Below are 6,928 nucleotides of genomic sequence, written 5' to 3'. Positions count from 1 at the left end.
GAGGGTAGAAGGGAAGGTAATATGGTACCAAGAGTCGCTGTCATTATTGGAACGAAGAGCAGAGGGAAGGTCGAAGGGAAGGCATGGGTGTCCCCGTGTCTTCCACATGACCTTCGAAGAAATATTTTATAATTTTCGTAAGCTGGAGTGACCAACGAATAGTATGAACTAAAATCAACATCAAGTAATATTTTCAATCTCGGAAAACCGATAGTTATGTTTCCACTTAAGTTACTATTCTTTTTATAATAGTGAAGGATCGCCTTAAAATCGCGAGGTGGAAGAACGCAGTGGATCCAGAAAGCTCGCCACCTAGCTGTTTTATGAAGCTTGTTTTCGTTTGTCAGGAAAGTTACACTGTTTATTTCATGGTAATAAATATTTTCTTTAGTGAGCTCATCATCCAAGCCTATTAAAGACCAAATATGTGCATGGGTTAATGGAGAATAGGAAGTGACAGGTGAACTGCCAACAGACAGAAGGCTGTCAAAGTATGCAAAGAAAAGCCAGTCACAAGGTAAATACTAGCCTGTATAAGCAGGTTTAAAACAAAACCACAAAGATGTATGTAGGGATGTAGACAGAGAATTTCACAAGCACCCCACTTCACACTAACCCAGGACTTCTTATCAAACTCTCTCTCTCTCTCTCTCTCTCTCTCTCTCTCTCTCTCTCTCTCTCTCTCTCTCTCTCTCTCTCTCTCTCTCTCTCTCTCTCTCTCTCTCTCTCTCTCTCTCTCTCTCTCTCTCTCTCTCTCTCTCTCTCTCTCTCTCTCTCTCTCTCTCTCTCTCTCTCTCTCTCTCTCTCTCTCTCTCTCTCTCTCTCTCTCTCTCTCTCTCTCTCTCTCTCTCTCTCTCTCTCTCTCTCTCTCTCTCTCTCTCTCTCTCTCTCTCTCTCTCTCTCTCTCTCTCTCTCTCTCTCAACTCTCTCTCTCTCTCTCTCTCTCTCTCTCTCTCTCTCTCTCTCTCTCTCTCTCTCTCTCTCTCTCTCTCTCTCTCTCTCTCTCTCTCTCTCTCTCTCTCTCTCTCTCTCTCTCTCTCTCTCTCTCTCTCTCTCTCTCTCTCTCTCTCTCTCTCTCTCTCTCTCTCTCTCTCTCTCTCTCTCTCTCTCTCTCTCTCTCTCTCTCTCTCTCTCTCTCTCTCTCTCTCTCTCTCTCTCTCTCTCTCTCTCTCTCTCTCTCTCTCTCTCTCTCTCTCTCTCTCTCTCTCTCTCTCTCTCTCTCTCTCTCTCTCTCTCTCTCTCTCTCTCTCTCTCTCTCTCTCTCTCTCTCTCTCTCTCTCTCTCTCTCTCTCTCTCTCTCTCTCTCTCTCTCTCTCTCTCTCTCTCTCTCTCTCTCTCTCTCTCTCTCTCTCTCTCTCTCTCTCTCTCTCTCTCTCTCTCTCTCTCTCTCTCTCTCTCTCTCTCTCTCTCTCTCTCTCTCTCTCTCTCTCTCTCTCTCTCTCTCTCTCTCTCTCTCTCTCTCTCTCTCTCTCTCTCTCTCTCTCTCTCTCTCTCTCTCTCTCTCTCTCTCTCTCTCTCTCTCTCTCTCTCTCTCTCTCTCTCTCTCTCTCTCTCTCTCTCTCTCTCTCTCTCTCTCTCTCTCTCTCTCTCTCTCTCTCTCTCTCTCTCTCTCTCTCTCTCTCTCTCTCTCTCTCTCTCTCTCAGACAGTGAGTGACATAAGCATTGAGTGCAATAATGTTAAAGCTAAGTCAACAGATAACTTTTCACTGAGTTGGGTGTGATGTGCAAGGATTTAAGTCTAGGTATACTGACAGTATTGTAGGTAGTTCTCAAGATGTATAGTCCTGTATCCAAACCATTTCAGGCCATGATTAATGTAATTCATGATTGACTATACTAATGTGTTAACTATGGAATTTTTAATGATATGCATACAAATTGTGGTCTAGCAGATCCCAAAGAATACAAATTTCTCAACTCTTGTAATGAATTACCACTGCTTCTTGATATGGATTTTGTAAGACAGTGATTTCCAAACACATGATAAATTACCACTTTAGGGATAATGGAAGGATACAGAAAAAAAGAAAGTTAAGAATTCTGGAAATTATGAAAACACTGCAGTCTGTAAAGTTGTTGAATAAACCTGTTATAAATACATAGTGAAATTGAGCAACAACAATAAACATTCAGAACTGCTATACATATACAAAACTTGAAAAGAAGAAAAATTATTTAAGTGTGTGGCAAGCCAGGTTTCAATAAGGAATGCTTGAGGACACAGATATTCAATAACTCTGATCACATGTGGGCTTGTTACTCACTACCTGAGCCTGCCTCTTTTTCACATTGTCAGTTTCTCTCTAAGCACCAGCTGATGCTAAAATCTTGAATTTTTATTTAGCTATAAATATCTTAATATTAAAAATGTTAATGGCATTAAATGACTTGGTGATCTCCTCCCAAGCTAATTTTTTTCTTGTGAAGGCTAGCTGGGTTTGTTGAGCGGTCTTGCAAGTCTTTATTCTCTTTTAAAAGATTGAAAATCATTATTCTCTGTTCGTGCGTGAGTGGCGAGGCCCGGTCACAGCTTCTTCCCTCCATTCTTGTAGGGCGCGCTGTGGTTTTGTTGTCGTTCGTGAAGCTCAAATCCGGATTACAGTCATACCAATACCGAAACAACTGTTACCAACTCATGCTAGCGGCAGACCTCTCGTGGCCCTACCTTCCACGGCGACTCTTGGTACGGTTTGAAGGTAAGGGCGAAGGCTTTGCCTTGCTGGTCGAAGGGAAGGTCTGTGCCTTGGCCTTCGCGACTCTTGGTACGGCCCCAGGAGTCCTGATGACCTCGCATGTTGAGCTGGGCCTCTTGAGCATGACAGTATCATATTGTCCTAACCTTTAAGGTTGCCACGGAGATTATGATTACCCCTGCAACATGGAAATGTCGAGGATATAACATGTTCCTCTAAAAGCAACACAGGCAAATGCAGTGGGAAAGAAATGAACTGCAGTAGTTTTGTTACTTATCTACTTGTTTTTCATCTACGTATTGGTGGTCGTAAGTCACAAGCCTTATTATACAGGGTGGGGCGCGAATACTTCCCGATTTGAGACTAAAATAAAAACCTGTTCACACTTCACAATTCTTTATTCTTCTTTTATGCCTTTCACACAACATGGGAGATTTACTTATACACGTTTTAAAGACAATATCTTTTAAATGTCCACCTCCATTGTCAATACACTGATTCAGACGATTTCGGAATCTTTGGTCTACTCTTTCCAGCATGTTGAACGGTATATTGGCTATTTCAGTTCGGATGGCGTTCTGTAGGTCTTCCAGGGTCTGTGGATGGTCGTTATAAACCAGGGATTTGAGATATCCCCACAGGAAATAATCACAGGGAGCTAAATAAGGTGAGCGCGCAGGCCAGTTTAAGTGTCAAGAGTAGGGATCATTGGCCCTTACTTTTTCCAAGAAAACGGTGGTGCCGTAACAGTGACTTCAGAACGCTATGTGACAATGCTCAGGGAGTTTTTTATGCCTGCTCTCATTAATATGGACCTGGATAATGGCAACGTGTGGTTCCAGCAAGATGGGGCCACAGCCCACACTGCACGCATTTCAATGGGATTCCTGAGAGAAGCTTTTCCCGACCGACTGATTTCCCTGAGAGGAGACTTAAACTGGCCTGCGCGCTCACCTGATTTAGCCCCCTGTGATTATTTCCTGTGGGGATATCTCAAATCCCTGGTTTATAACACCCATCCACAGACCCTGGAAGACCTACAGAACGCAATCCGAACTGAAATAGCCAATATACCGCTCAACATGCTGGAAAGAGTAGACCAAAGATTCCGAAATTGTGTGAATCAGTGTATTGACAATGGAGGTGGACATTTAAAAGATATTGTCTTTAAAACAGTGTAAAAGTAAATCTCCCATGTTGTGTGAGAGGCATAAAAGAAGAATAAAGCACTGTGAAGTGTGAACAGGTTTTTATTTCATTCTCAAATCGGGAAGTATCCGCGCCCCACCCTGTATCATTTCTTATATCACATTTTCATTCATATTTCACTGTCAAAGTGAATGTGATATATACATACATATATATATATATATATATATATATATATATATATATATATATATATATATATATATATATATATATATATATATATATATATATATATATATATATATATATATATATATATATATATATATATATATATATATATATATATATATATATATATATATATATATATATATATATATATATATATATATATATATATATATATATATATATATATATATATATATATATATATATATATATATATATATATATATATATATATATATATATATATATATATATATATATATATATATATATATATATATATATATATATATATATATATATATATATATATATATATATATATATATATATATATATATATATATATATATATATATATATATATATATATATATATATATATATATATATATGTGTGTATATATATATATATATATATATATATATATATATATATATATATATATATATATATATATATATATATATATATACATACATACATACACTGCAGTTCACCAATGTGAAAAAAAGTTAGATAACATCTTGTAAGATTATGGTGAAGGGAATGAGACACTTTGAAGACCATTCTCCTCTGCCACATTCCTGAGCACAGCTAAATTATGTCCAGGGCCTCAAAAGACAGTGATGAGAGGAAAAAAATATCAGTCAAGGAAAATGTAAATTGAGACGATAATGAGAGAGAGAGAGAGAGAGAGAGAGAGAGAGAGAGAGAGAGAGAGAGAGAGAGAGAGAGAGAGAGAGAGAGAGAGAGAGAGAGAGAGAGAGAGAGAGAGAGAGAGAGAGAGAGAGAGAGAGAGAGAGAGAGAGAGAGAGAGAGAGAGAGAGAGAGAGAGAGAGAGAGAGAGAGAGAGAGAGAGAGAGAGAGAGAGAGAGAGAGAGAGAGAGAGAGAGAGAGAGAGAGAGAGAGAGAGAGAGAGAGAGAGAGAGAGAGAGAGAGAGAGAGAGAGAGAGAGATTTAATACGCAATAGACATGTGGAGATAGACAGACCCAAACAGACACAAAAATGGATAAGAGATAAAAAGAGAAAGGGTGAAAGAAAGACACACAGGTAAGTAAAGAGGTCATAATGAAGCCAAGTATGAAAAATGAGAAACTTAATTAGACCATAAAAAAAAAAAGAAATACCAAGGAGGAGAAAGAGACCAGAAAAAAAATGATGAGGCTCTGAAAGAAAAATGCAAGTTCAAAGGCAGACTCCTTCTCTTCTTTCCTCTCTAGTGCTGAGGCAACTTGGCATCACAAGGATCTAATCATGGCTGTAATGCAGTTAGTTAAGCTATTTTTGTTTCCCCACAAGCACAGTGAAAGTAGGCAGTTGCTATGGTGAACAACATTGACGAAGGAAACACAGAATTGATTAAGAGAAGAGGAAATGCAAACCAAGTCATAACTGTATCTTTTCCGCATGGCAGAGAGATTGAAAGGATTGTGTGTTAAGCTCGGTGAACTGTGAAGGTGGCTGGTGATTGGAATTACTCAGCCAATACTATCCCTTTACCTTTCCACTCACTCACTCAGTTACACATCAAGCTAATACGTGGAGTGATTACTGCATCCTCTATATAACAGTACACATTCTGTACGAACATTTGATGGTGATAGATTATGCCACTTGCCTTCATATAATTCTATTTATGTTTGAATATACACGAGACGGTTATTGAATTTCTGGATTTTCTTTCAAAATTATTTTGTGCCTGGCCTGTCATCGACGCTGTCATGATTCAGCGTCCCTCAAAGACAGCGTGAGAAAACGACGCCACAACCTTTGCATTGTAACTTTACGAAGACTCACTGGCACTGTTTTTACTGTGGTTTGTTAGAAGTTGAAGTTACGAGCAAACAGCAACTGACAATAAAAGTACAATGACTTTCTATGTTACTTAAAAAACAGTAATCCTTGGTGGCAGAAGTGTTTTCACATTTCAGTAAATCCTACTTCTATGTATTTTCGATTACTATAAGCACAGAGAATATCAGGACTAATGATCTTGTGATGTGATATTCCCAATTCAAGTCTTTTGTCTTAGAAATAAAGAAAAAATATTCCAGAGAAAAGTAATATTACTGAGACAAATATTTCTTTAAAGCAGTTATCCATTAAATTTACACTTTTATTACAAGGAATGACAAGATATGTTACCTGTACACACATACTTACAGCTATGCCTCAAATGCTGCATACAATTTGGGTGCATAGGAGGACATTCTCACCAGCTTCGCACAAGCAAGGTGATGGGATTCCCACGGTGCTGTAACCGATCTTTCTATGTATCTATAGAGTCCCAGTCAGAGATCCCCCTTAAAGGGAGGTACCCCAGACAAGGCAGTCTTCTCTTTTTGTGTAAATAAGAATATTGTTATTACTATCTACATGAATATAGAAAACTAAAATCTTTTTCTAATATCCTTCATTATTTACTTGGATTTTCCTCCCGCAGAAGCATACAAAGTAAGAAAATGTGCCACTGAAAACAAAAATGTTTGAGTTTTGCTAGGAACGTTTCAGGTCTGGTGGTAGGATATAACAAAGACAAGGAACGCCATGTCTTTGTTTATAGCACGCTAAAAGTGTCCTGATACTACATCAAGGAGATGCAGCAGCTGTGCCTAAAGATGAAAGGGGATCCGTTTGAAGTGAAACTGCTTTTCATACTCGGGTGAGAACTCGAACCAAACAGTGGAGGAAATTAATAGTTTGCCTTGTAATTTTCCTTTTCCCTAGTGTCACATGAGTGTGAGTTAATACGAGTGTTGGCTCTTACAAGTATTAGAAGATTATGAGTTTTACATGTTGGTTTTACACAAGAGATGAATATTTATCGGGTTGACGCATATCT

Source organism: Portunus trituberculatus, chromosome 17, assembly GCF_017591435.1.
Source record: "Portunus trituberculatus isolate SZX2019 chromosome 17, ASM1759143v1, whole genome shotgun sequence".
Classification (NCBI taxonomy): domain Eukaryota; kingdom Metazoa; phylum Arthropoda; class Malacostraca; order Decapoda; family Portunidae; genus Portunus; species Portunus trituberculatus.
The sequence above is the reverse complement of the archived record's forward strand: the minus strand, read 5'-3'. Positions refer to the sequence as shown.